Here is a 9590-nt window from a genome sequence, read left to right as displayed (position 1 = left end):
GGCAGTCATTGACACACTCCAGAAGGAGGGTAAGCCACAAAAGGTCATTGCTAAAGAAACTGGCTGTTCACAGAGTGCTGTATTCAAGGATATTATTGGAAAGTTGAGTGGAAGGAAATAGTGCGGTAGAAAAAGGTGCACAAGTAACCGGGATAACCGCAGCCTTGATAGGATTGTTAAGAAAAGGCCATTCAAACATTTGCGGAGATTTACAAAGAGTGGACTACTGCTGGAGTCAGTGCTTCAAGAGCCACCACACACAGACGTATCCAGGACACGGGCTACAACTGTCACATTCCTTGTGTTAAGCCACTCATGGCCAATAGACAACGCCAGAAGCGTCTTACCTGGGCCAAGGAGAAAAAGATCTGGCTTGTTACTCAGTGGTCCAAGGTGTTGTTTTCAGATAAAAGTAACTTTTGCATTTTATTTGGAAATCGCGGTCCCAGAGTCTGGAGGAAGAGTGGAGAGGCCCAGAATCCAAGCTGCTTGAGGTCTAGTGTGAAGTCTCCACAATCAGTGATGGTTTGGGGAGCCATGTCATCTGCTGGGTGTAGGTCCACTGTGTCTTATCAAGATCAGTCAGCGCAGCCGGTCTACCAGGAAATTTTAGAGCACTTCATGCTTCTCTCTGCAGACAAGCTTTTTGGAGATAGAAATTTCATTTTCCAGCAAGACTTGGCACCTGTCCGCACTGCCAGAAATACCAATACCTGGTTTAATAAGGGTCCTGGGTTCAAATCCCACCAAGAACACCATCTGCAAGGAGTTTGTATGTTCGCCCCGTGTTTGCGTGGGTTTCCTCCGGGTACTCCGGTTTCCTCCCACACTCCTAAAACATACTGATAGGGACCCTAGATTGTGAGCAACAGTGGGGACAGTGTTGTCATTGTATGTAAAGCGCTGTGGAATTAACAGCGCTAAATAAATGAATAAATATTATTATTAATAACCACAGCTATCAGTGTGCTTGATTGGCCAGCAAACTCGCCTGACCTAAACCCTATAGAGAATCTATGGGATATTGTCAAGAGGAAGATGAGAGACACCACACCCAACAATGCAGATGAGCTGGAGGCTGCTATCAAAGCAACCTGGACTTCCATAATACCTCAGCAGTGCCACAGGCTGATCGCCTCCATGCCATGCTGCATTGATGCAGTAATTCATGCAAAAGGAGCCTCAATCAAGTATTGAGGCATTTACTGTACATAGTTTTCAGTAGGCGCCAACATTTCTGAGAATAAAATAATTTATACAATTGGTCTTATATAATATTCTAATTTTCTGAGATAATGACTTTTGGGTTTTCATTGGCTGTAAGCCATAATCATCAACATTAACAGAAATAAACACTTGAAATAGATCCCTCTGTGTGTAATGACTCTATATAATATATAGGAATAGATCCCTCTGTGTGTAATGACTCTATATAATATATAGGAATAGATCCCTCTGTGTGTAATGACTCTATATAATATACTAGGAATAGATCCCTCTGTGTGTAATAAACTATATAATATATAGGAATAGATCACTCTGTGTGTAATGACTCCTATATAATATATGGGAAATAGATCCCTCTGTGTGTAATAACTATATAATATATATAGGAATAGATCCCTCTGTGTGTAATGACTCTATATAATATATAGGAATAGATCCCTCTGTGTGTAATGACTCTATATAATATATAGGAATAGATCCCTCTGTGTGTAATAACTATAGTAATATATAGGAATAGATCACTCTGTGTGTAATGACTCTATATAATATATAGGAATAGATCACTCTGTGTGTAATGACTCTATATCAATATATGGATAGATCCCTCTGTGCTGTAATAACTATATAATATATAGGAATAGATCACTGTGTGTAATGACTTCTAATATATAGGAATAGATCACTCTGTGTAATGACTATATAATATATGCGTTTCCTTTTTGTAGTTGAATTACTGAAATAAATTAACATCTTGATGATATTCTAACTTATTGAGATGAACTTGTAAATCACATTTCATGAATCTCTATGACATGAAAAAAAATTCTGAAAATTAACTAAACTACAAAAGACAACATGAAAAAGACGCAAATTGTTTTTATGAATTTATCTCAAAATGAGAAAGTCACTAATGGAGCCAGAGTCACAACAAAAACCTGGCAGAAATGGAACGATGAGTCCGGCTCATGGAGTAATAAACGGCACCGCCATTTCTCAGACAGATCTACCTCTGGTGAAGACCAAGAGAAAAGTTCCTCTCTGAATAAGGATCTCCATTTTTTTGTTGGTTATGAAAAAAAAACCAATGACCGATTGTCACCAGTGGAGCTTGATCCACTTTTCACTCCATTTTTGGTCCCCATTGATTCCCCCTTCTGCTATTATCTGCGGTGCTGATGTCAGGTTGACAATGCTGCAGCCAATCAGTGAGTTCTCCAACTCTGAGCGGCGCCTGCTGTTGGCAGATCTGCGGAGCTTAGTGATTGGCTGCAGCGCTGTTAACGTGATGTTAGGCCTACTTTCACACATCCGGTTTTTGCTCTGCGGCACAATACGGCGCTCTGCAGAAAAACCGCAACCGTTTTTTTTGCCGCCGGTTGCGGGGTTTTTTTGTTGCATATACCTTACATTTGTGCCGTATTGTGCCGCAGGGGCTTGCATTTCGGTCCCGGTTTTTGCCGCATGCGGCAGATTTAGCCGATGCCCGTCGCGGCCGGATGGAACGTTGCCTGCAACGGTTTTTTGCTCCGGCAAAAAAAACGCATTGCGCCGCATCCGGCCGCTGCGGAGCATTTTTTCAATGCATGCCTATGGACACCGGATGCCTTGCGATGCGGAAAAAACGCATCCGGCCGCCGCATGCGGTTTCTTCCACTGCGCATGCTCAGTAGCATGCCGCACACCGGAAAAAAAAAACAGACGGGCCGCATGTAAAAACTTATGCAAAGGATGCAGTGTTTTCGCCGCATCCGTTGCATAGGTTTCACAGCCGGATTGAGCCTCGCACTGCTCAAACCGGATGTGTGAAAGTAGCCTTAGTGATGCAGAAGAGTAAAAGACATCAGGAAGCAGTTGCGGATACTCAGAGCTGGACCCAAGGAGGGCGAGTAAAGCACACTTTGATTCTGTTGTAACTGGTGCCCAAGTCACAATCCCAAAAGAGGGGGGTAGGCACAGTCCCAAGAGAGGGGAGGGGGGTGGGCACAGTCCCAAGAGAGGGGAGGGGGGTGGGCACAGTCCCAAGAGAGGGGAGGGGGGTGGGCACAGTCCCAAGAGAGGGGAGGGGGGATGGGCACAGTCCCAAGAGAGGGGAGGGGGATGGGCACAGTCCCAAGAGAGGGGAGGGGGATGGGCACAGTCCCAACGAGAGGGGAGGGGGATGGCGCACAGTCCCAAGAGAGGGGAGGGGGATGGGCACAGTCCCAAGAGAGGGGAGGGGGATGGGCACAGTCCCAAGAGGAGGCGGGAGGGGGATGGGCACAGTCCCAAGAGAGGGGAGGGGGATGGGCACAGTCCCAAGAGAGGGGAGGGGGATGGGCACAGTCCCAAGAGAGGGGAGGGGCGATGGGGCACCGGTCCCAAGAGAGGGGAGGGGGATGGGCACGGTCCCAAGAGAGGGGAGGGGGATGGGCACGGTCCCAAGAGAGGGGAGGGGGATGGGCACGGGTCCCAAGAGAGGGGAGGGGGATGGGCACGGTCCCAAGAGAGGGGAGGGGGATGGGCACGGGTCCCAAGAGAGGGGAGGGGGGATGGGCACGGTCCCAAGAGAGGGGGAGGGGGATGGGCACGGTCCCAAGAGAGGGGAGGGGGCGGTGGGGGGTTCCAAGAGAGGGAGGGGGGGTGGGGGGGGTCCCCAAGAGAGGGAGGGGGGTGGGGGGGGGTCCCTAAGAGAGGGAGGGGGTGGGGGGGGTCCCAAGAGAGGGAGGGGGTGGGGGGGGGGTCCCAAGAGAGGGGGAGGTGGGGGGGGGGTCCCAAGAGAGGGAGGGGGTGGGGGGGGGGGGTCCCAAGAGAGGGAGGGGGTGGGGGGGGGTCCCAAGAGAGGGAGAGGGGTGGGGGGGTCCCAAGAGAGGGAGGGGGTGGGGGGGGGTCCCAAGAGAGGGAGGGGGTGGGGGGGGGTCCCAAGAGAGGGAGGGGGTGGGGGGGGGGTCCCAAGAGAGGGAGGGGGTGGGGGGGGGGTCCCAAGAGAGAGGGAGGGGGTGGGGGGGGTCCCAAGAGAGAGGGGAGGGCACAGTCCCAGGAGAGGTGGGTCATACATGTGCAGCTTTCTTCACTTATTTTTCTCTGGGAGATCAAAAATGCATCCGAGCAAGTGCGACCCCCTCTCCTGTCACTGCCGCCCGGACCCCCATTTCGGAGTTAGATGACAGTCCATAGTATAATCCTCAGGATATGCCATACATGTCTGTTGTGAGACGGCCCCTCAGTGATTTCTGTGCTTCCAGCCCTCACGGTAACAATTCCGGGAAGTTTCTTTCCTGTTTCTGGAAGACAATGCCCTCATGAACAAAGTGAGGTCCGGGAAAACACTGTTAATTGGTAAAAAATGGCAGCAGTGACCCCGGTGTGTATACCATAGTAATTAGCAATGGGAGAAGCATTCACCTGCAAGGAGCGGCAGTCACATCGGGATCACCGACGTCCCTAGAGGAAAATCATCCACAGAACGACGGCTCCTCACAGCAAAGTGCGGCCCAACCACAAAACTGCTGGAAAGTGGAGCAGCCCCTGAGTGGTTGCTATGGACGAACTACTCCATTTCTCCTTAGGACCAGATCAGATACATCCCCCCTACAAACGTTTTAACATCTGTGAAAAAAATAAGTAACACTTCCATCAGGCTCCATTCTGTAAGTAATGCGGGCGCCATAGCCCAAGGCTAGTGGGTACATGTGCCATTAGGCTACCAGTGGGCAGTGAGAAGCCATCCTGACTGCTGGATATTCTCTTCACAGGGCAATTATTTATATGTTGTCCATAAGCAGATGTGTGCACCCCACAGCGGCCACCAGACCCTGTGCACCCCACAGCGGCCACCAGACCCTGTGCACCCCACAGCGGGCCACCAGACCCTGTGCACCCCACAGCGGGCACCAGACCCTGTGCACCCCACAGCGGCCACCAGACCCTGTGCCCCCACAGCGGCCACCAGACCCTGTGCACCCCACAGCGGCCACCAGACCCTGTGCACCCCACAGCGGCCACCAGACCCTGTGCACCCCACAGCGGCCACCAGACCCTGTGCACCCCACAGCGGCCACCAGACCCTGTGCACCCCACAGCGGGCACCCACCTCTGCACCCCACAGCGGGCACCAGCAGACCCTGTGCACCCCACAGCGAGCACCACCCTCTGCACCCCACAGCGGGCACCAGCAGACCCTGTGCACCCCACAGCGAGCACCCACCTCTGCACCCCACAGCGGGCACCAGCAGACCCTGTGCACCCCACAGCGGGCACCCACCTCTGCACCCCACAGCGGGGCACCAGCAGACCCTGTGCACCCCACAGCGGGCACCTACCTCTGGCACCCCACAGCGGGCACCAGCAGACCCTGTGCACCCCACAGCGAGCACCCACCTCTGCTCCCCACAGCGAGCACCCACCTCTGCACCCCACAGCGAGCACCCACCTCTGCACCCCACAGCGAGCACCCACCTCTGCACCCCACAGCGAGCACCCACCTCTGCACCCCACAGCGGGCACCAGCAGACCCTGTGCACCCCACAGCGGGCACCTACCTCTGCACCCCACAGCGGGCACCAGCAGACCCTGTGCACCCCACAGCGAGCACCCACCTCTGCACCCCACAGCGAGCACCCACCTCTGCACCCCACAGCGGCCACCTACCTCAGCAGACCCTGTGCACCCCACAGAGCGGGCACGTACCTGGGCAGTGTGCGGGCAGCTCCGGGAATACTCCTCAGTCCTGTAACAGGTGCCGCCGTCCCGTCCTCATGCCGCGGAGCTCCCGCTGCCTCCGGTGTCCGGTGTCCTCACAGCCGGCGGCTCCAGCAGTCACTGAGGATCCGGGGGAGGACGAGCAGCCGCTCCGTGTCCCGTCCCCTCCCAGTCTGTCCGCCTGTCCCTCCCCGGCTGTCTGGCCTCGTAGTGCGCCACCTAGAGGGCAGGGAGGAGGCAGCACGTGTAACTGCACAGAGCGAGGAGAGCGCCACATCCCGCAGCGACCACACTGCGACAGTGCAGACCCCGCGACATCTCTGCAGGGGGCGGGAGGGGACCTTGGTTTTTCTATTGTTTTAAAGTTTTAAAAAGTTCTATAGTCCTAATGCTGCCGCCCCTGATACTTGTTCCCTGCGGCATCAGTGGGTGCTACAGACTCTGGTCCTGGGCCTCATCTGCACATATTTTAAGTACCGAAAAAATGACCACATGTGTCTTTCATCCATTAGTTCAGTGTCATCAGGGTCCTGGATCTCTTTGGTCCCTGTGTGATCAGCATTTTTCATCCGTTTGTTCCCTATGTGATCAGCATTTTAGATCTGTTTGGTCCATGTGTGATCAGTGTTTTAGATCAATTTGGTACCTGTATCTTCAGTGTTTTGGATTTGTTTGGTTCCCAGTCATCAATGCTCTGGATCCATTAGCTCCATGTTATCAGTGTTCTGAATCTGTAACATCCCTGTATGATCAGCATTTTGGATCCATTTGGTCCCTGTGTCATCAGTGTTTTTGATCTCGTTGGTCCCTGTGCGATCAGAATTTTGGATCCATTTGGTCCGTGTATCATCAGTGTTCTGGATCTGTTTGGTCCCGGTGTGATCAGTGTTTTGGATCTGTTTGGTCCCGGTTGTGATCAGTGTTTTGGATCTATTTGGTCCCTGTGTCATCAGTATTTTTGATCTTTTTGGTCCCTGTGTCATCAGTGTCCTGGATCCACTTGGTCCCCGTGTGATCAGTGTTTTGGATTTGTTTGGTCAGTGTATTATCAGTGTTCTGGATCCATTTGTTCCCTGTTTTATCAGTGTTATGGATCCATTTGGTCCCTGTGTCATCAGTATTTTAGATCTATTTGGTCCCTGTGTCATCAGTGTTCTGGATCCATTTGGTCCCCCGTGTGATCAGTGTTTTGGATCTGTTTGGTCTGTGTATCATCTGTGTTCTGGATCCGTGTGTTCCCTGTTTTATCAGTGTTCTGGATTTGTTTGGTCCCTGTGTGATCAGTGTTTTAGATCTGTTTGGTCTGTGTATCATCAGTGTTCTGTATCCGTTTGTTCCCTGTGTCATCACTGTTCTGGATCCACTTGGCCTCTGTATGATCATTATTTTGGATCAGTCTGTTCCCTGTTTTATCAGTGTTCTGGATTTGTTTGGTCCCTGTGTGATCAGTGCTTTGAATCTGTTTGGTCCCTGTGTGATCAGTGTTTTGGTGTTACAACTAATGGGGATGGACGAACCAGGGAAAATGTAAAACCAGAAATCCACATGTCCAAAACACACTAGTACTTGCCCTAGACGTGACCCTGATATGTCCCTGACTGACAGCAGAGGTTGGCACATAATGGCGTCAATAGCTGACCCTGAGTGCACCCAAAGCTATAAACCAAGTGTAACACAAAAACAACAATAAACATAAATGAAGTGCACACAGGCAGAGGGTGAGACGCAGGGCTGGGAACATGCAAACACAGTCATAGGCCTAAAACACACTTCCGCAAAAAAAAACGTCTGTGTTACACGGTCCGTTTTTCGGGTCCGTGTTCCATTTTTTTGGGCCGTTTCACTGGTACGTATGGCATCCGTGTGATGGCGTATGCGAGCCGTGTGTTCGTGTAAAATGTCCGTGTTTGTGTGTAAAATGCCCGTGTATGTGTACGTGGAATGTCCGTGTGGAATGTCCGTTTGTGTGTTGCACAATGTCGTTGATACATGTCGGCTGACAGCAGACAGAGTTGCGCGATGAGAATGAACTCGGGTGAACTTCACCCGACTTCATTGTCATGCCGCGGCTCTGTCTGTGTGCCGCGTACAGATTAGCGGTCATCCGCTAATCCCTCGAGTGACTGAAGTGAGCAGCCCTCTCACATACTTACCGCTCCCCGATCACCAGCGCGGCGAGGAACAGCTGTGCAGAGAATATGTGACGACCTGGGCAAGCCAGGGGTCACAGGTCATGCACCAACACACCCTACATCCCAGTCAGGAACACCAAAGCTAACCAAAAATCCTTGTTGCCTTCCTCCAGAGGCTGATGATTCACACCAGGGGGTGGGCCAGGCGGTTGGCTCCGCCCACCAAGGAGTTCACAGCTCTGGAGGCGGGAGAAACCGGGCAGTTGAAGTCTAGCTGAGGGCTAGAGAGGAGTTTAGCCCAGGCAGGGCTTGAGTGAAGTGAAGGAAGTAAAGTGGTAAAGGAGGAAAGCAAGAGTGGTGACAGGAAAGAAAGAGAGTGGAAAGCCTGAAGGGTCCAGCTGTGTGCAGGACCGGGTCAGCAAGGTCAGCAACGACGGTGACTGTCCAGAGGGGTGACTGTTCGGGAGTTCCTGGAAGGACCGCGGACGGGTAGTGACCCGGCGGTCTGGAGCAGCGTGCAAAGGACAGTCAGCACCAGGGCAGGGGCCTCTCGGACCCCGGCAAGGCTAGGAGTCGCCATAATTTGCCGAATCCGTCAGTGAAGGGGACGTCGATCCCCCAACAACCAAGTCCCGATTGAAGGCAACAGTCCAACCATTAAGGAGGAACACTGCCACCGCCAAGGCACCAGTTCCTCAGGGCCAGCGTCTGCGGGCAAAGTAGAGCTCCTCCGGTCCAGCTTGAAGCCGGGGAGCGGGTTACCGGTGGGGACCCATCGCTACCAACTTAGAAGCAGAACCAACTTAGAACACTGAGCAGCAGCCGCCGGACCCGAGCAGAAGGGGTGAGCGTAGTGTGCTGACACCCTCCTCCCCGCCCGCGACAACTTGGCGTCACGAACAGGATCTTACCGCTCTGCCGTTTGGTAGAGGTGCGCCTTGTTACTGCCGGAGGTATCCGGCTGAAAAATTTCAGAAGTCGCCATCTTTGGCGTGAAAAGTTCCCGCTCGAGCGTCTTCTCGAGTAGCAGAGGCGCGAAGGCCAAAACCCTGCCCCGAGAGAGGAGGGGCCGGAAAGAGCTAAGGGGGACGGAAACAAGATGTCTGCGCCCGACGGAGCCGCTGGAGGAGCGATGGTCGCAGCCGCAGTGGCACCCGCGGATGGGAATGGGCCTGCCCAGGTCCCGGCCGTACTGGCAGGAGGTGCCGCGGCCCCCGCGCTCGCTCAGGTCATGCCGTTCTCCTTGCCCTATGCGCCCGGAGCTGCCTGGCTACCGCAGTATGACGGGAAACCGGATGCCTTAACCCGTTGCTAGAGCTGTACCCCCTGACTGATAAGCAACGTGCAGCGATAGTGCTAGGCCAGTTAACCGGTGCGGCTGAGCAGGAAGCGGAGACCTGGGCCGAGGGGGACCGGCTCTCTGTAGCCACCATCTTTGAGAAGCTACAGACTGCCTTCGAGACCCGGACTGAAGCTGAGCTGAGGATGCAGTTTTACCAGTGCCGACAACGGGCTGGGGATAGCATTCGGGACTATGCTTTATGTCTGCAAACC

The 9590-nt window shown here is 53.1% G+C and overlaps 1 protein-coding gene across 1 annotated transcript in view; it reads right to left on the bottom strand.

Moving 5' to 3' along the window:
- ARHGEF28 (Rho guanine nucleotide exchange factor 28) overlaps positions 1 to 6011 on the bottom strand; it is a 345613-nt gene extending 339602 nt beyond the window's left edge. Inside the window, exon 1 of the mRNA XM_075325325.1 lies at positions 5893 to 6011. The gene's annotated coding sequence lies outside the window, so the exon portion shown is untranslated. The remainder of the gene's footprint in view (positions 1 to 5892) is intronic.
- Positions 6012 to 9590: the final 3579 nt, after the last annotated feature.

This window comes from Anomaloglossus baeobatrachus, chromosome 1, assembly GCF_048569485.1.
Source record: "Anomaloglossus baeobatrachus isolate aAnoBae1 chromosome 1, aAnoBae1.hap1, whole genome shotgun sequence".
Lineage (NCBI taxonomy): Eukaryota > Metazoa > Chordata > Amphibia > Anura > Aromobatidae > Anomaloglossus > Anomaloglossus baeobatrachus.
This window is presented reverse-complemented; position numbering and strand designations above follow the sequence as displayed.